Source organism: Amborella trichopoda, chromosome 4 (genome assembly GCF_054954075.1).
Source record: "Amborella trichopoda isolate Santa Cruz 75 chromosome 4, AtrichopodaSantaCruz75HAP2 v2.0, whole genome shotgun sequence".
Classification (NCBI taxonomy): domain Eukaryota; kingdom Viridiplantae; phylum Streptophyta; class Magnoliopsida; order Amborellales; family Amborellaceae; genus Amborella; species Amborella trichopoda.
Genome location: NC_142339.1, coordinates 44,806,188 through 44,827,873, shown reverse-complemented (window position 1 = coordinate 44,827,873; position 21,686 = coordinate 44,806,188). Strand labels below are relative to the sequence as shown.

Sequence of the window (21,686 nt, the reverse complement as noted above, 5' to 3'; positions counted from 1 at the left end):
TTACTCAGTTTTATGGGTAAATACAGTTTTGTGAGCTTGTTCTAAAAGCATGGAAGGTCTAAATTCCTCTGCACTTACTGGATACTTAGCAAGGATTGAAACTCTAAACGGATCTAAATTCTCTGATTGGAAGCAAAAGATTGAGATCACTCTAGGCATTTTGGATCTTGATTTAACCTTACTTGAAGATGAACATCCCAAACCCAACAATGAGAGTGCTACTAAATAAAAAACTAAACAGGATGAGCCTTTTGATTATAAAAGGTCTCTAGGTAAGACTATACGTGGTGCTATTCCTGATGAGGATAATGCTGAGAGTTTCATGAGCAAGGAAGAAGAACAATTTGTAAGTCCCATTAAAGCATTGGTGATCACTCTTATGACAAAGTTACAGACCATAAGGGATGACAGGCATTGCTTTGTGAGGGACCATATTATGCAGATGATTGATATGACAAATCAATCGATGTCTATGGACATGGAGATCTCAGAAGGTTTTTTTGGTGCAATTCATTCTCGTCTTTGCATGCACAGTATGTTAGTTCAAACTTGCTTATAATACTCATAAAGAAAGTGGATTTGGAATGACGTTCAAATTATGTGTGTTCAAGAAGAAGAAAGATTAAATCAAAATAAGCTAGAAGTTGCCTATTTAGCAGAAACTATCTCAAGTAGAAAAGTAACTTTTAGAGCATTAGAAAATAAAGGTTATGGGACATATGCAAATTATCAATCAAAGGGGACTACTCCTCAAATTCAGAAACAAAATGACCAAAAGGAAAGAAAATATTTCTTTTGCAGAAAAAATTGGCATTTGAAGAGAGATTGCTTTCAATATAAGAAGCAGTTGAAAAATAAAGATATCCATCAACAATCAGAGACTCATTGATGGATAATGAAGGCTTGATTAAGATAATAGGAGTAGTTAGGTTAACTCTTGATGGTAGTTTTGTAATAGACCTGAAAGATACTGTTTATGTACCAACTGTTGGGCATAATCTTATATTAGTATGAAAATTAGATATTTATAGTTTTAATGTAATTTTCCCTATAAATTTCTTGTTATTTCCTAGAAAGTATATTGTGGGTTTTGAAAAATTATGTGATGGTCTCTATAAAATAAATTTTGATTTTTTTTTTGTTTAATCTCTTTTATCCCTTCATGTGTGTAATGTGAAATATGAAAATGTTAGTGAGAATATTTTATGTTGTGGCCTTCTAGGCTAGGAAACTTTCCAAGAGAAAGGCTACAGAGAATAGTCAATTAAGGAGCATTGTTTTTAACTCAAATTTGCCTATTTCTCTATGGGGGGCCCTGAAGACTGTTGTTTTCTTTTATTGCTTGGTCATGGCATGTATGTTTTGGTCTACTGTTTATATTCTAGTATTTCAGTAATCATGAACAACGATCCAAAAAGATTTATATGTTTTTCAGGCTCTTAAATCTGTAAATATGTAATTTATTTTTACATTATATGCACTTTGTTAAAAGGAAAAGTTGTTAATACATTAGGGGACACACGTTTCTACAATTTGCATGGAGTGCAATTTTAGCCTTCAAGGAAAGACTACAAAAATGAAATTAATTGCCGGGAGGCATTAGTTCAAAACACCCCACCCAAAATCAAACAGGGACTCATTCCGGTACTTGTCCAACTATCGCGTTTCCTAAGTTGGATTGCTAAAAAACCTAAAAGAATTTAAAAATAAAATAAAAACCAGAAACATGGAGATGATTTAATGGTTTCCTAGAACAGGATTGCCCAACTCAATAAAATGTAGTATGCCTCAAAAAGTGCTCCCAATGTATCATATTATGCATGTATATCCTCAGCAAAAAGATTTTATTTCGGAGTGTTTTTGCAATCTCAGGATATTGGATCATAAAACCACGAAAATATTGTGGAGGCGTTCAATGAGTGGTCCAAAATCAAACTATTTTAGCATACATTCCTCTACTTTATCACCACTGCACAGGCTTGTTATGCAGTATTAAAGGAGAAATTACATTATTTAAACCTGTAAATATAATAATTTATTCATAAATAATAATTATCTGATGGTACTTGCCTTTTGAAACCAAAGTACTGCATACATAAATTGCAGCCTCCTACCTAATCAATGGGTGTTAAAAGACCTACCCATATACTTATTTTAAAATCGGGATAACAGAAAACACGACATAATATTTGTGTCACTTTCTAAGACTCATTCTTGAAGATGTACGCTTGTCCCTGGTTCAGGGGTTGTATAGGTCTTGCATTCTTCTCAAATTCCTGTCGATTACAAAAAAGAAAAAAAAGCAGCATCAGTCTAGAGAATTTTTCAATTCTTTTTTCTTGGTTATTAAGGTATGAGCTAAATGAAATATCTCACTTCTTCAACAGCGGCCCTTAACTTTCCCAGCTGCGCCATTGATATGGTCTTCACCTGTAACAAGTATATAGAAAAATGAGAAGTCTTCGCCTTTTGCCATTAAACGACTCCTTAGTTCATGCATATAAGCTCACCAATAATGCCCCCATCTCATCTCCACTATTGAAACCTCACATAACTCTTAACTTTAGGTAGGAGCCCTCACATAAGTCTTAACTTTAGGTAGGAGCCCGTGCCCTAACCGAAAGTGTAAGTTGTGACAAAGGTGGAGATGAGTTTAAGATCTTATAACTTTTTTTCTTTCATGAGAATTTATCAAATCACTTTTACAAATAGTTAACATTGTATTTGATTATTGGGTAAGCTTTCTATACTTCCCCATAAAATTTGGTACGTGTCATCATCTTAATGAACCTAAAAAATATTAAAAGAATAGATTTTTAAAACTAAAATAACCAAAAATACGCTAGAAACTTTTAGGGGTATTTTAGTCTTTTTTATTTTATCGGGAATATATTTTTATATGTTTCAAGGCATGAGTTTAAGAGAGGTGTGGACACCCAAAATTTGACGATAAAATATTTTGTAGAAAGGAATTAAAAATAAAACAGTGTAGAGAAGTGACATTGTGATCAGGTCCATCTCAGCCTTCTATTCAGATCGGACCACTAGAAATGGGAAATATATAACTTCTCTACAGTAGGGGAAGTATAGAAAGATTTTCATCAATTATTTAATCACATTGCTACATATAGGCTGGGCAAAGGGCAAAGCAGTGTGGGCCTGAGGCACTACGACTTTCTTGGCCATGACACACTATACACCACTCAAGTTGAGTTGAGCTATGAAATTCCTTGACCAATCCTGGCCTAATCGATCACATGTATTGACCCGGGCATAGGACTGGCCGGATTGAGCAGCATGGCCCGTTGCTAGGCCTATCTACATGCACTTGGAGCAAGATGCAAGCCAATTAAGCAATTATAGCCTCCTTAGGGTATGTTTACCTCTTTTATGACAGTCCAAGTGACTCCCTCATCGCACGGAGGAGTTGTGAGGGAACCAAAGTATCAATAGTATGATTCTCTCTCCAAATCTATTGCATGATCCGGGTTCACTAATCCAACTTGCTCTTCAGATCACTTTTCATCGTCGATATCGTCAATCTCATCCATCACCTTCCAACAACCAACACACAGAAACATTAGTATAAACAAATACTCAAATCTTCATGCCCACTTGAAACCAGAGAGGCATTAGTAAATCTAAATCACCTCACCTTCAATAGGAAATGATCTTGCAGCCCAACTTTATAGATCACTGCAACTACGGCAATTCGTCCATCTGCGCTGCAATGGACCATTTGCATCTCCAAGTCATATCTAGAGAGAAAGGCTACAATATTCAGCTACTACGTACTTATCATGTGAATTCATGTCAAGAGACTTATTTAAATGGATGGTGGAGGTCAAAGAAACCCTTTTGCATCTATTGAGAAAATTAAAGGTCTACCTGCCAGTCTATGAAAAGAACAATAGGCTATTGTTATAAAACATAATAGTTACCAGGAGCGCCTAACTAGGGTGCACTTCAGCTCCGGAACCCAGCTCCGGCGCTCTGTAGCTGGGATCTTGATCGGAACTCGTTCTCTATTTTTTGGGAGCTCACTCCTATTTTTAGGATTCTCGATTCCATTCACAATGGAGCTTGCTCATGATACTACACAGAACGTGTTCTTTAAATTTTAGGATCTCATTCCTGAATAATTAGATCCCCGATCCCAGAGTTTTAGGAGCACGATCCCTACATTTATGGAACTCCATCCCTATTTTCCCGAAACATCCTAAAAGAAAATTCTTAAATAAAATTAAATTTTAAAATAAATTAATAATATTTTAAGCCAAATTTTAATAAAAGTGGAGTTCTGCCATGGAGCGTGGACTAATCATGCACAGAACGCGATCTTTCCTTGAATGGAGCTCAATCCTTTCCAAATAAGAACACGGTCATTCTTAGATGAGGGCGCAATCCTGTTGTCGATGAGACCACGATCCTAATGAATTGTGAACACAATCCCACTTGTCATGGAAAGCGCTCCCGTTAAATAGGAACCTCGATCTGATGTATTGGGAACGCGCTCCCTGTTCATACGGGATCTTGATCCGCTACTTTTACCCTCACCGGAACTCGCTTCTCGAGCTCCGGAGCTTTGGGCAGATGTCGCTTCGATGCTCCTACACTCGGAATCAGAGCCATTCCCGCTCCCGCTCCCGTTAGATTACCACGAGTTTAACCAGGGCGATACTATACTTTCATAGCTTTTAAAGACATTAAATAAACAAGAAGTTGGTGGTGGTTGTTTCAGCAATAGTGCCATTAAAATTGTAAATATCAAACAAAAAGCAACTCAAAACTTGAAGAACTGCGGTAGGGCAGACCAGTAACCATCTAAAGTATGTTCATATGGAGAATGCCAGTGAAACTCCCCAAGTACGAATTGGGTTCCATTGATGTGTATCCCACCAGCACTGCCTTTCTCCCATCCCAACTATTGTCAGCAACCAAAACATGGAAACTCTATGAATATCCATGAAAATGATTTTAATTACATGTAATGAAAAGGATAAAAAAATCTTGATGTAGGGGAAAATGATTTTAATTACATGTAATGAAAAGGATGAAAAAATCTTGATGTATGGGAAGTTGATTTTAATTAATTGTAATGAAAAGGATGAAAAAATCTTGTGAATTTGGCTAAATCTTGAATTTTTTATGTTTTAATCAATTATTCTCACCCAAGGTGAGGCACTTGTGGGTGTGCTGATGCGTACTTGGGTTAATACATTGGATATGGATTTGGGTAAAAAAGGGGGAAGTAAATAAAGAAACCTGGCCAGCTGATGCGTCCAAAAGTTTTGATGAAAAGGTCAACAACAACAAATTTGAGAATGGGATGGGGCTTTGGCGGTACTACTGTCAAGCCCCATGATGAAGTCTCTGACTCTATTCTTATGAAATAGTAGGGGCCTAAATCCCCACTGACTTACCTTTTTGGAAAAGGGGTTAGGGTCGTGATGGTAGTATCCCCTATCTCTTAATAGTACCTTGTAGAGGCCTATATTCCCCACTGTATTTACCCCAAAGAAAAGGCGAGCAATAAGTAAAAGACCTTCATTTTCCAGGTTGTAAAAAACATTGTTTCAAGTCAACATTTGCCCCTCACTAATGAAAACCAAGATAGCGGATCATCTCAATCATATTTGGATTCTCACACCCCAATGCCATGGCCAGAGTTAGGAAGTTTGGCCTGTGCAGGCTCATATCGAGCCTTTAGGCTCTATAAGCTATGGTCGTATATGGCATTTCCATGAATGATATCAATGGGTGATTGCATGGCGCCCTTGGAGCATGCCACCCATTTAGAGCGGAGCCTGCCCCAATTTTCCGGTCCATTCCTGCTACCTTCCACATAGCTGAACTCAGCTTTCTCAAATGCAAAATCATCAAACCACATCATTTTGACTTTGCATTTCTAGAGAAGCATTGAGAAAAAGAAAGTACACAATGAAAATAAACCAGAAAAGAAGAAGAAAATGATGCAAAATAATAAATGAATATTATCTTATCGCATAGGAGGGTGAACTGAGATCGAAATATACTGAAGAAACTGTTGTGGTTTTTGTTGTTCTTTTCAACTCATTTAAAAGAAGCAAAAAAATAAAATAAAAAAAAAAAACCCCCACACAGAGAGGGAGAGAGACAGGAGAGATTTTTTCTAGTGGGCATTCGAATAATATGATCATCTTGAATATTGACTTGTAAGAATCATTTTCAGGGGATCAGTGGTTCCTTGACTAATTTTGTAAATTAATGCTTCAGAGAAAACTACAAGAGAACTTTGTAGACATTTCCATTTGTCAAAAAAATAGAAAAAAATAAAAAAAATAAAAGGGAAACTACTTCGTGGTTTTGAGATTAGAAATTAGCCAAAATATATAGTGGAAGAGGGTGTGAAGCAATGGCAAATCAACAAGGGCTATAAGAGAATCACAACCAAGAATATGGAGGGTTTTAATGGATATTCCACTAAGTAATAAAACCATGCGATTGATTACCATGATCATCGCAGGAGACCAGGAAAGGATAAAAGAAAAGGAGAATTATGAAGGAAGAAGAGAGCTTCATATTCATCTGTCTAACACAAAAGCTTATTGTTTTCACGAAAGCTTACAGTGAGGTTACAGTTGATCTCTTTCTTATTTATAAAGAGGAGAGGTTGTAGAGTACGAGGTGACTTTAGCCACACGGTAACCGGAAAAAGTATGACAAGCCACCAAAGTTTTCTATGGAGATTAATTAAGAATTAGAGAAGGTTCATTGGGTGATTTTTTCATTACAACATGGCGATATTTTCTACTATTTCAAACACGTATTGTTTCTAGAAAAGCCCTTCTATCAAAAATCCATAAAAAAAGGAAAAAACACAAGGAAATCTTTGTACTCGTTCTGGTTTTGCATGTTAATCTCCATTCCTAAGTCCTAACAAACTTGTGTGGAAAAGAGTTACATTGAAAGTTTCTATTTCGAATAAGTCTAAACACTCCATGTCTCTTTGCTCGAGTAACAATAAACTTTGTGAGTACGTTTGCATTTCGTAAGCAAACTACTAAAGTGGATTCATTGCCTTTCGTTCATTATTTCTAAAATATTACAATGTTACACGTGCATTAGCATTAGGTACAATGGTCAAGCCTTGCAAAAAGAAAAGCCAAATGGTTTTGCGCTCATGAGAGAGCTTACATCCCATTCACTCTCGGACCCGGTTTCTATGCGGCCAAGCGCGCATATGTAGAAATGCGGGCCTCTTAAGGAATCTATTTTTGAGATGGATTTTAAGACTTAATTTTTAAGGACATGTAATCTCTAACATAGAGATCATGAATATGAATAAATAAATAAATAAATTTTAAAAACTAGAAATAATAATTCTAGTAAAAAAACATTCGAACCATTAGTTTCCATTGTTTTTAGGTGGAACACCTACTTGCATCTGTTTTTAAGATGGATGCTTTATAATCTGTGGACCACATATATAGAAATGCGGTCCAACCTGCATGAAACAATTTTCCTTCACTCTCTTCAACAAAAAGTAAGCTAGGGGTATCATTAGGACCCCAAATCTTTGGGAATTTATCCTCTAGGAGGACTTAGAGATCAACTCCAAGAAAAGGACGAGGGAGAGAGAGAGTTCTAACAAACAATGTATGAGCAAGACAAAAAATAACTTCCCAAAATTGAACCTACATTGTTCCATGACACCAAAATCTAAGTATTTAATAGCTCAAACTCCAATTTTCTTTTTCAAAAAAATCAACTGTTGATTTTTAAGAGAATTCCAAATTTTCAGGTCAGAAAAATTATCCAAGCATATATTTTACCTGAGGGAGCAAATGGATAGGTTGGTCCTATGGGATCATAGTACACATGCCCAAGAGAAAAATAGGTATAATACACGAGGGAATCATCATCCCCCTCAACCTTCGACAGAAGCACGTGTTTGATACTTTTCTCCAATTAGATAAATATGGTTAAACACCCGCGTTTAATACTTTTCACTAATTTGGTGAAAATCCAAAATAATTTAATAATGTGGAATGGGTGTTTATTTTTGGGAAAATTAATAAAAGCCCCCCAGACTAGACTTTCTATGAGATCTACCTCCAACCAAATTTTTTTTCTCACTTTTTTCCTTAAAATACACTTTTCTAGTAAATATTCCCCAAGTAAAAAGAGGTATATTTTTTTATGAAAACACCATTTTTCGTACATAAAAATTTAATTTTGGCCGGACATTCATGTGGGCTCACATGGGCTGGCAGACCGCTCTTTGACATTTCCGGACCCCGTTAAACTAAAAAAGTGCTGGACCACTCTTTGACATTGCCGGACCGCACATTCGACCGGTTGCTGGACCGCATGGGCCTGTTGCTGGACTGCATAGGGCTATTGATGGACCGCCCTTTGATAGTGCCAGATCGCATGGGCCTATTGCAAGACCGTTCTTTCTCAATGCCAGACTGCCACTTGTACTGTTCGACCGCCACTCTTATTTTTCGGACCGACATTATACTGCCGGACCGCCCTAAGATTATGCCGGACCGCCTTTTCGTGGGAAAGAGGAAAGAAAGGACGGGGTAAAAATAAAAGAGGGTAGTTTAGACTTCTTTATTTTTTTTGGGTTGGGGGATATTTGCTAAAAAAGTATATTTTGGAAGTGAGACAAAAAGATTGGTTGGGGGTAAGCATAGAAAGTCTAGTCTTAGGGTTACTTATAATTGTCCCTTTATTTTATGTATTCCGTACTATAGGTGAGCACGATATTCAAACCCGTACCTTAGCACAAGTTTAATACTACATGGCCATAATCATTTAAGGGTGCGGTTTTTGTAAGGCTGAAAACCTAAACAATCAAACTAAGTCGCACCTTCAAGTAGTATCAAAAAATGTTGTTTGAATACTAGGAATCATTGTGATTGCCTAAAAATTTATTTTCATATCTACTTATGACATTTAAAACTTCAAAAATTGTGTAGATCAAGCATATCTATAAAACCATAATCTTGAAAATTAGTGGTACACATAATGCATTACAAGATGCACTATTTTCAATACTTGAATATATTTCTTTTCATGTCCGTACATCTTGAGGTCGGGATGACCCATTTGAGGATTTTTTGGCAACGAAACAAAATCTTCCAGTGAATTTTTGAGGTCCATCTTAATTTTATTTTTTAGGGGTGAGTATAAACCTTTTCCTTTAACTTTTGGTATAAGGTGGTTGCAATCAATTTTGACCATTAGATGTACTTGGATCAGAGTGGCAATGGGCAGCGGGCGACCCTGGACCTAGGGGCCGTCCCTAGTCCCCAAGCGGCCGGTTGGCCAAGCCCTAACAAAGCCGAAGGGGCTTGGTCCAAGCCTGGCATTGGCCTTGTCTTGGCCAGGTATGCCACGCAAAATAAAATTACAATAAAAATGAATAAAAGAAAAACTAAATAAAAAAAGGGTGGGGCTGCCCCAAACCGGGCCAGCCAAGTCACAAACTTAACCTTTGACTGGCTCGGCGCTCTAGCCCCATTTTGAATCCAAGGTGCTATGGTTTTAGGGCTTGGAGGCCCAGTCGAGCTGGACTAACCGGCTCATTGCCAGCCTCTATACTTGCATGTTCGAAGTTATTAGCAATCGAGAAAACATTTAGGTTCTAAAAGAATAACAATAACGTTTTTGGACTATTTTAGGAAAAAACCATTGGATATTTTTTTTTAAGATTTTGTAAGAATTCATCTCTCTCTCCATCGTGCCGTTAGAATTTCTTATCTCTCGTTCCTCTCTCATTGTCTATCTCCCTATAGATACTGTTCTCGTCTCTCGCTTTGTCTTTCTATATTTTGCAGTTATAATTTCTTATTTCTCAATCTCTCTGTCTCCCTTACATTACTCTCTCTCTCTAATCATATAATTAGTCTAGTTTCTCACTCCTTGTAATTATAGATTGAGGTACACCAAGTTAATGCGAAAAAAAAAAACAACATCGTTGTATTTGCAAATAAAATTCAATAAGTCATCCAATATTTAGAATCATGGACATATTGCAAGTACAAATAAGAAATATGTCACCACAATTGTGAAGTTCTTGAAAGCCTAGCAACAAAATACAAAGAACAAAAAAATCCAACCAAGAGAGTTAAAGTGCATGTAACTTATAGTCGTTGATGGTACATGTAACCATCACAAAAAGTGAGTTAAGGGGCTGCATGTAACATGTAGCTATTGGTGGTACATGTAACCACCACTACAATTAATGAGCATCCACCTTATAGCTCTATATAGAAAGATACTCATTAAGGTGGATGCTCATTAATGAGCATCCACCTTATAGCTCTATATAGAAAGTATCCCATACGAGAAAGATACTTAGAACAACTATTGAGCATCTCAACAACATATCGTCTCTTCAATTCCAGCAAGGAAACCACTGGGCTAAACTCTCTCTCTTTACTTGATTTTGCCTATTTCTCTCTCTAAACTATCAAGATTCTGGTGTCTATTATATGGGTTCCAAGTTCAGGTGCATAGACTTTAGAAACATTTAAAAATACATGTATGAGAAAACCCTCCTACATGCCCGAAAACAAAAAGATTTTGAGATCTAATTTTTTGAAATTGTAGCACTTTCTGCCCCCATTTCACTCAACAACTCCAACAGCTCCTAGGGTTAACAACATAGAAAACATTGAGCAATGCATTCCCATGATTGCTTTCTTATTGAAAATGCCTCAAAAACCCATTGTTGATCAACTCGGCAAAATCGAAGCTTCGCCCTTTGAGCAGCCCTAATCAAATCATTGAGATCTTTAACTCAACTCTTGAGCTAGCAAGCGTAGTTAGGGATCGGTATTAGATGGATCTATTGATTCGGTAGCTTACCAAAGCCCGATGTTTATCTGAAATCGAATCTTAATAAAAACAAGAGGAAAAATCCTTATATCAATTCACAGAAGTTCTAACATAGCCTTATTATCTCTTATGGTCGAGCTAAAATGGTGGAGCAAACCACTTACTAGCAGGATGAATATGGAATCTATCGTCCTGTAGATTACTTCAATGCTCTTTAAGTGCATGCAAAGATGCAAGGGATGGAGGAAAACGGCCAATGTCATTAATTAATTTGCTGCTGATTTGTTACTGTAAAAATAGAGAAATTGAAGAGATGGCGAAAACGGGTGGTTCCCATATAGATTTCTCATTCATGTTTTTTCTCCATTTTCCCTATGAAATAGATGATTAGGTTTTGCACATGAACGGTTCAAGGACCATATTAACAAGAACAAGGCTCTTGATTTGGCGGCTTTGGGCGTTTTAATTAATGGTCTAGTGAGAAATTCAAAGGAGGAGGAAGTAAGAGAGATCATCAAGCTAGTTACAGATACTAATCTAGTTATCCTAAATAGAGAGAGTTCATCTGATTGAGAGGATATCTCACATATCCTTTACATCTCTCTACCCCAAATCTTCAATCCCAAATACCTCAGGCCATTCACATACTTTACTTCCAAATCCAAAAAAAAACCTTGAGTGAACGACGCCAGATTTATTTTATGGAGGACCCAAGCCCTAAAAAAACTTTAAGAGAACGACATCATTTTTATATTAGAGACAGAGAGATCAAATGAAGAGGATAAGGCCAGCAACCCACCTTCCTGCCCATTCTGGCAGTCTACCCGACCAAACCTTGTGAGCACTTCAACACTTGAACTCATGTGAGAGGAGCGAGCAGGGTTCGACAAAGAAGCAGGCCCTCAAGAGAGAGAGAAGGTGTTTACAACAAAAGAAAGGGTAACCGGATTAGCAGATCACTTTTCTCGTATACGAACTACAATATCTGACGGTCCAGTGGAGCCATTTAGATATATATATATATATATATATATATATATATATGCTACGGTACGTCAAGGGGTGTACCTGTAAGAATAAGCCCGATGGAACGGATTGAATCTGGGCCGATCTGATGGTCTCGAGATGGCCATGACCTCATTTTGTGTTTGAATTTTAATTTTTTTTCTAAAACTCTAAATCACTTGAAATTTTTTACATGTGTTCTTCTCATCAAGGCTCACCTTACAAAAATATCACAAAAAAAGTTCACAAATAATAAATTAACTAAAATACCCCCAAAACTTCATGGGTATTTTGGTCACTTTATTTCATGTAAAATATTTTTTTTTGATATTTTTATTAGATTCACCTATTTTTAAGAAGGCACATCAAAAATTTCAAGTGATTTGGATTTGCAAAAAAATAAAATAAAATTCAAACACGAAATGAGGTCGTAACCGTCAGATCGGCCCAGATTCAAGCTGGGCCATTGCGCATCGCATGGATTTATTATTTTCTTCATTCTGTACATTTTGTATCATCTGAATTCAATTAATTCAGCAAAAATTGGGGATTTAGGTTTAAATTCTTCTGGATTTATTTATTTTTTTGTCTTGTACATTTTGTATGATCTGATTTCGATTAATTCAACAAATATTGGGGATTTAGGTTTAAATTCTTGTGGATTTACTTTTTTCTTCGTCTTGTACATTTTCTATGATCAAATATTGGGGATTTTGGGTTTAAATTCTTATGGATTTAAAGGTGATAGGTTTTGTGTGTTCCTTGAACATTTTGTATAATCTGATTTCGATTAATTCGATTGTGAAGCCCATAATCAGGTACACCAGTAGCAAATATTTGGGATTTAGGGTTAAATACTCATGGACTTATTTTTTTCTTCATCTTGTACATTTTGTATGCTCTGTCTTCGATTTATTCAGCCAAAATTGGGGATTTAGGTTTAAATTCTCATGGATTTAATTTTTTCTGTCTTGTACATTTTTCATGATCAAATATTGGGGATTTTAGGTTTAAATTATTATGGATCTAAATATGATAGTTTTTTGGTGTTCCTTGTACATTTTATATGATCTGATTTCGATTATTTCAATTGTGAAGCCCAAAATCAGGTAAACCAGTAGCTAATATTGGGGATTTAGGTTTAAATTCTCATAGATTTATTTTTTTCTTCGTCTTGTACATTTTGTATGATCTGACTTCGATTAATTCAACAAAACTTGGGGATTTAGGTTTACATTTTTATGGATTTATTTATTTTTCCTCTTCATGTACATTTTGTATGATCTAATTTTGATTAATTCAGCAAATATTGGGGATTTAGGTTTAAATTCTGATGGATTTAATATTTTCTTTATCTTGTACATTTTGTATGATCTTATTTCAATTAATTCAGCAAATATTGAGGATTTAGGTTTAAATTCCTATAGATTTAACTTTTTCTTCGTCTTGTATATTTTGTATTATCTTATTTCGATTAATTCGATTGTAAAGCCCAAAATGAGAAACACCAATAACAAATATTTGGGGTTTAGGTTTATATTCTTATGGATTTATTTTTTTCTCCATCTTGTACATTTACTATGCATTTTTTTCCGATTATTTTGATTGTGATGCCCAAAATCAAGTACACCTTTAGCAAATATTGGGGATTTAGGTTGAAATTTTTATGAATTTAATTATTTCTTCGCCTTGTACATTTAATATGATTTATTTACCTATATTTCCTCACCATTCTCTCTCTCCAAACTACCTGCAAACGATTCCAACATTTGCTTTTGCTTTGCCATCACAGCTCTATCTCTGCAAAATCTCCATCTAGATTTGTTCTCTCTATCTCTCTCATCTTGGGTGCATCCGAACTTTTATAAGAGGAGGTTCAAATGTGTGGTAAATATAACTCCATTTAAAATATTATCAATCAAAAGAAAGATAAATACGACTACTCATGGGTCACTATTATTTGATACCATTCTTTTGGACTAAAGTTGAAAGGTAGATCTGTATTTTTCTTCCAAGGAAATTTCAGTATGTATGTTGATAAATAATACGTTGTACATCCTTTGGCATTATCATCATTTTGGAACAAAGGTCAAGTTTTTTAGTTTGAGATTTGAAGGTGAATGATTGTGAATGACGAAATAGGGCTTCTTGTTAAAATTTTAAATTTCATTTTTGGCTTCTAATATTTCACCGCATGTGTTATTGGTCCCTTCATTATCTTTAACCTTGCATTTGCTATACACAACGATATACATATAGTGAAGTCAATAAATATTTTCATATTTAGCTTTGCATTTGCAAATTGTACAAGTAATCGAGGATATACACCTCGACATTGCCCTAAAGACAGTTTAGATTGTGCTACGAAAGCATCGACAAGCCCTATTAACCCAAATAGGATGTACTATAAGTTTCTATTATGTGGGTTCTTCCGATGGTGTGATGAATATGTTACCACTGTGCAAAATGTCAATTTAAGGCATCGCAATACACAACAGTGGAATCCAATGCATGAATCACAAGGACGTGTCATGGTCAATCAAGAAACAAGTATTGGCCATGATACGGTACTCGGTGCCATAGGGCGTCTACAACAATTTTTACTTTGTGCCCCTTGGGCATTTGCAACAATTATTGTATTTCTTGTGTATAATAAATGTGTGCTTGCCTGCGCTCATGTTTTTTATATTTGTAGTCCTTATTCAAAATATGTTATAGTATTTTTGTGTTCCTTTTTTACTAATGTAATTATTTCTATTGTGGAATTCATCTCATTCTCCTATTACGTTTAATGTTATAGTTGAAAGTAAGAAAATGGTTCATGTTGTAGTTGTAGAACATTTGTAGGTCAGAAAATTACAATATGCAGATTGGCCATGTAAGTGGTCCAATCTTCAATAGCAGGCTTTCAATTGTTGGGAATGTAGTGTATATCAAAGAGCCTTATGAACAAAACAGGTGATCTAGATTAGGTGCTCACAAGATGTACTATTTTCACGACTTGGAGCCCGTATTCATATCCAACATCTCAAAGTTGACATGATTTATTGGTGAGTTTTTCAGAGTTGAACAACTTTTTTGGATGGGTTTTTTAGGTTCGCCTCACGTCTATAATATGTGGTTGAAATCTCATATAAACTTTTTCCAAGATGAAACTATAGTATCAAAGGTGACCACACCCGAGAAGTGATGGTAGAACACCCTTGACATGGCATCTACCTATAGTAGGCTGACGATGTAATCTTCTTCATCTAATTTGACTGTAGAAAAAAGATGGATATGATCTCTTCATATCGATTAACCATTCCATTGCACGATTGTCATCTTCCCCTTTGAAGTGTCTTCTCTTGTTTCGTAATTGGTTTTCGATGTCTTTTTGGGAGCAAGGGAAATTACCTATCCCTCCAACCTGCTCTAATAAGATATCATAGATATTATGAGATTTTACCAAAGCAGAGCTCAAGGAGTTTATCATTAACTTTGTCACATCCAATATTGTTCGGTGAGAACTGATGAGTCGAGCTTTCCTTGGAGATACAAGATTGTGATTGTGCTCCTTAACAAACCTTGTGACAACCTCTACAATATCCACCATGTTGTTATACTCTGACCATGTGCTAGGTGCCACACTTTCTGAAATGGTGAGGTCCATCTCGACTACTAAAATTGCCCTACACAAAACACAATTTATTTGTCAACACTTCACATATTTTGAAAAAATTAATTTGACAATCTCCATATCTTATCTCTTGGTCGTTAAGTTTAGTTGGTTATGAAGCCTTATTCCATAGAATGTAACTCATTGTGAATTTCTAGATTGACTACAGTACCTTTCTCTACGCACAAAGAGAGGAGAGCTCACATAGAAACACAATTTTTTCCATATTTCAATATATTTTATCAATCGTAATTCCTAATTGGATGGGCTTTCTATGCACAGTCAACTTCAATTTAGGGACTCATATTGTTTTAGTAAACATTTGGTTTCTAATCTGGGTCGCTGGCCCCTATATTTTAAGGGGAGATTACTCGCTAGTTCAGCTTTCCATATTATTATTAATTGACAACTCAAAGACCTGACTCATTAACAAAATATTCATATAATGATTGTTAAATAAAATTAGATATAAGAATCTCCAAACAGTCCTTGTCATTTCAAGATTAATCATAATAATTTTTTTTTTAAAAAAAAAAAAAAGATGAAGGCATCTCCACTCTTAAGAAAGACGGGTTCCATCAACTCAAACTTTCAGACATCCATGTTCTACCCTAGGGTGATCTTGAAAATGAAAATGAAAATGAGAAAATAAAATTTTAAACTTCCAAAATATATTAATTTTTTTTTTTTTTGCATTGTCTATTTTGGTTGACGTTCTATAGTCCGGGGATGTATGCATCCCCAACTCACAAAAGAACTTTCCTGTCAAAATCACCCAAGCAAGATTGGAATAAGGGAGTGTGATTACCCTAGTCTTGCCCGCTTCCCACATATTCTCCCTCGTTCCTTTTTTGCCTTTTCATTATTCATAATACAAAATAAGTCTTGGATACCTTACTCAGAACAAACGGGTGATCGGCTGTATCCCACTAATCCAGTTTCTAAAACACTTAATTATTGTCAAAGGCTCTTGTACCTAGAAACTACACATTGTGAACTTATTGATAACATATCATTATCATTTGAAAAATGTAAGACCACCACCCACATCAGCGCACCCTTTTTTTTTCCTAGATTTGTACCCTGTCCAACACTCCCAAAGGAAAATGTCGGAACCTTAAAACCATGGTGTGTTCGATGTTAGCGATGTCTAACATCCCTAATTCTTTGCCTTTAGGTTGTCCAATGTTGCGAATGCTCGACACCTCATTCCTCAGCAAGAGGCTTGCCCAGTGTTGAAAATATCGCGCAGCCAAGGGGAATGAATTGGGTATGTTAGGTTATCTGATGTTGCTAACACCGAACACCATGTTCCTTGGCAAGAGTACCTGACCAGTGTTGAAAATATTTAATCACTCAAAGGCATGGATTTGGAAATGCTTGGCTGATTCATGTTGCTAACACCAAACACCTCGTTTCTTTGCAAGAGAAATCTTCGAGGTGTTGAAAATATCAAACAACTCAAAGGAAAACATTTGGAGATGTCTGGTATCATTAAAGTCGAATGTGCTGTGGGTTTTAGGGCTATCCAACATTATCAATATCAAGAAGACAAAGAAATAGGGGTGTTCTGCATTTCTGATTGCCAATAGGCCTTGAAAATAAAAAGTTATAAGATAAAAAACAAGAGTGAATTTCTCACCTGTCTGATATTGGAAATACCAGGCTGGAGGCAAAACTGGAAAAAGGACGTGGGTTGGCAAAGTGGTGTCCATGTAAATTTCAAAAAATATGGAGGGTACTATAATAAATTGGGAAAAAATGATACGTACGTAAATTTTCCTCTTTTTTATAGGAGGCTTTGGTTCGGGTTTCATACTTTTGTGCTTTACATTAAATGACTAAACAACCACTCCAATATGGATTAATTGTCAAATTAATACTGATTGCCAAATAAAACTAGTATAACGACGTAATTGACTGAAATATTCGAACATTAAAAACCGAGTGGTAATAGGGCAGAGAATTTAGAGGGTCCGGATCCACCCTGATCCTAATCTGGATCTGAAAAGTAACATGGGATCTGGATTTAATTGGATCAGAATGGTTGAATCCGATAGGATCCAAATATTTTACATGGGATCCGGATTAGAAATAGAGGGAGTATCGGGGTTCGATGTTAACAGTATCAGACCACCCAAGTTTTTCTTCTTTGATAAATGAAAATGGTTCATGTTTCGGACAACTGACGCCCAATTCAAATGATGAGGTAGTCTAATGTTTCCAATATCAGAATGCTCTAAAGTGGCTTGATCCGATATTTCGGACATAGACACTATCCCAAAATTCAAATATGAAATACAATCATGATCATTGGGTAGGCCCTGATTGAATCTAGACCGTTCAACTCGTATGTAGCTGTAGGCCCACTAGCCTATGTTATATATATATATATATATATATATATACAATTGCTTTACCTCAGCCTTGAAAGGAAAACCAAAGTCTAAAACCAATATATAAATGCCCAAAACTGAAATGGTCGGTATGCAATACATGTCTTTTTTCATGTAGATCGGGTGCGAATTTACTTTTCCTTATCAATTTTTTCTATGTTGATCACTGGTTTGAGTGGGTCACATCCCCAAAACAAGGGGTCCTAAATACTTCTAATGAGGGTTTTTCCTTAGAGAGGAAATGCGCAATTTGCTTTAGCGCGCATTTTTGTTTTAAAAAATTCAAACAAATAAATCTAATTCCCTAACGTGTACCATTATCTAGTGGCAGTTTTCCATTTTCACCAGGATATTACATTTTTTGGTTGCTATTGTACGTTGTTATATGTTCATACTTCGACAAGCATCAACTTCCAAGGACATCTAATCTTAAAACCAAAAAATATTGTAGAGGTGTTCAATAAATGGTTCAAAATCAAACCATTTTAGCATACATTCCTCTATTTTACCACCACTCTACGAACTTGTTTTGCAATAAATAATAATCATATGAATGTATCTTGTGGTAGTTGCTTTTTGAAATCAAAGCATTGCATACATAGAATGCAGCCTACTACCTAATTAATGGGTGGGAAAAGACATACCCATTACTTATTTTAAAATTTTAAACATACATCATTTTTTTGACAAATGTTACTGAATTTATTAATCAAAAAAATTACAACAGAAAAAAAAATTTGAACACGCATCGAAATAAAAGAAAACAGTACATAATATTTGTGTCACATTCTACGACTCATTCTTGAAGATGTATACTTGTCTCTGGTTCAGGGGTTGTATAGGCCTAGCATTCTTCTCAAATTCCTGTCGAATACCAAAAAAAAAACAGCATCAGTCTAAGGAATTTTTCCATTGTTTTTTCTTGGTGAATAAAGCATGAGCTAAATGAAATTTCTCATTTCTTCAACAGCGGCCCTGAGCATTCCCAGCTGCGCCTTTGATACGGTCTTCACCTACAACAAGAAAATAGAAAAAAGAAAAGTCTACGCCTTTTGCCATTAAACAACTCACATGAGATAGGGGAACAGATAGTCCGAAAACAAGGAGCAATTGATCAAGTGGATAGTGGTTGGTTGGCCTAGACAAAGAACAAGCAGTGTGGGCCTAAGCCACTGCAAATTGTGTCGTGGTATGAAATCCCTGGACTTGTCCTGGCCGAATAGGTCACATTTATTGACCCCGCCCCGGGACTTGTCAGGTTGAGTCGCACGGCTCATTGCTAGGCCTATCTACATGTACTTGGCTATTAGTTCATGTAAAAGTAGAGGATGCAAACCCAATTAAGTAATTATAACCTCCTTAGGGTATAAATAGTTTATTGTGAAAAATAGTTTTGCCAAGATTATTACATGCATTTTAAAGTTTACGTCCCAAAATTTGAGATCTGAAAAGTATCCATAGCGTGTATTTTGCCCGAGGGAGGAAATTGATTGTATGTTATGAGGGAGAAATCATTTGGTCAAACAAAAAAAGTTGTGTTCAAATAGTAAGTACAGAGAGAGAGATGATTGTCCACTTGTGTTCTAAGACATACTAATGAAAAAGAGATAAAAAAAAAACTGAAAAAGAAAGTTACTAAATTTCATTTTTGTTCATGAAGCACACACACTGACCCAATGAGCCAGATGAAAAGTAGATTTACTCAACCAACTCATAAAGAGGAGGGGAGAGAGAGAGATACCATTATAACATGGCCTTTGTTCATTAGGATTGCTTCGGCAGGCTTATATTCTCTCTTTAAACGCCTTAAATTTGGCAGAACCTCAGCCCTTCCCTGAAGCAAGTCAATGGGAGACTGCATATTCCCATTGCTGCAAGCCTTCCATTCGGGATGGAGCTCGCCCCAGTGCTTCGGCCCCTTCGCACTGCCTTCCAAATAATCAAACTCTTTCTCATCCTCTACCACCCATTAAACAAAAACTTCATATGTGAGAGAGAAGAGATAACTTACAGGAAGACCGGAAAAAAAAGGGAAAACAAAAACTGTAGTATATAAAGAAAAAGAGAAAATGGGTGGCAGAGATTACCAACTTTCTGAGGAGCCGAAGGAACTGATTGTGTTATGATGAGAAAAAGAGTGAAAGAGGACGTGCAGCAAAGGGTAGGCCTGCATAGATCCATTGCGATCCTCTCTCTACAAAATGTATTACTCATTATCTCGCTCTATCTCTAACGAATAGTATGTGTTGCCACGCCATTGGGCTTGTAATATATATAGGAGTTTTGATTGTGTGTCTCTTCATTCTCGGAATATGAATTGACATAGATATAGTAATAATAAAATAGGAAAGGATTGTCAAAGTCCGTACCAGCTGTGACGACTACAATGAATTATTATTATTATTTTTGCTTTTTTTTTTTTGGTAATTGAATGATGAAGCGTGATTAGAATGCGGCCAAACCCGTATAGGTAGAAATACGGGCCCCTTAATAAATTTATTTTTGAAATATAATTCGTTCCTAATTTTTAGAGAATGTATAATCTTTAACATAAAGATCAAAATATGAAAAATAAATCAATTTTGAAAACAAAAAATGATAATTCTATTAAGAAAACATGTAGACTCCTCATTTCAATTGTTTTTTGATGGACCGCCTATTTGTACACAAGTTTAAGATGTATGTCAGCCCGTATGAAACAATTATTCTCTATTGCTGTTTGTCATTTGGTCTGCTTATTCTATTTTTTTCTGTTTTTTCTTTTTTGGGGACGGTAATTTGGGGCAATGGTTACTGTGCAACTATGCGACCTAATTTACCTCAATTTATTCGAGAGTTTCTAAATCCATAAACATAAGAGGGAAAGTAGTGCGTGTTACAGGGACGCACTCCTACAGTATGGTACCCCGAAGCTTTTAACATCCATCTTCGAGATGGGTGTTAGAAAATGGTGGCCCCTAAACGTTCTAATGTCGATTATGCACAAATTATGTTAAAAAGTGTTTATTTTTATTTTTAAAATTTATTTTTCAAAATATTATGAACATGGTTGAGATTTCCATTCCTTAAACATTTGAATCCAAAATTTAGGAGAGAGGAATCATTTAATTCTATTGACTCATAGAAAACTTATCCTAAAGTCCGCGGACAAAAAAACTTTATGTTTTGGATTTCAAGGCATGTAATAATAAATAGATTGTGTGGTGGTAACGGGTGGTTGGTTTTGTTGAATGCAAGGTTGAAAAAAGCTCGTCCGCGATGCGATTCATTCACATCCATAGTCGTGGAGGATGGATCGGATTCAAGAATGGGTCGAATTGGTAAATTTTACCTCAAAAGTTTTTTTAAAAAATTGCTATAAATATCTAAAAATAATGTTTTTTTAGTTTCTAAAAGAAATTACGATTGGTCCATTATGTACTTTTATTACTTTGTAAAACTAGGTGAATATTGCGACGTTGTTTTCCTGTCTGGATATTTGTATAATTATTAATTATAATATAATATTATAATAGGGCAGTGATTCATGCAACAGTTGCATAATAATATAATGCAACAACCTTCAAAAACTATGTTAGGATCATTAGTTTGATCTAAATTTTGAAATATACACTCTTTTCATTATAATGAAAAATCACAAAAAAATAATAATTTGAAAATCGAGTATAAAAAGTATTGTTTTAGCCCAATTAACATAGGCCGTTCATTTTGATAAGATGTTTACATCTAGCCTTAGAAGGAATTTAGCTCTTTTCCAATTTTTTAAATAGCTTTATTATCATTAGATGAACAAT

The 21,686-nt window shown here is 35.6% G+C and overlaps 1 pseudogene; it reads right to left on the bottom strand.

Moving 5' to 3' along the window:
- Positions 1 to 3,331: 3,331 nt before the first annotated feature.
- On the bottom strand, positions 3,332 to 20,131 carry LOC148782501 (alpha carbonic anhydrase 2-like; annotated as a pseudogene).
- Between the last annotated feature and the right edge of the window lie 1,555 nt (positions 20,132 to 21,686).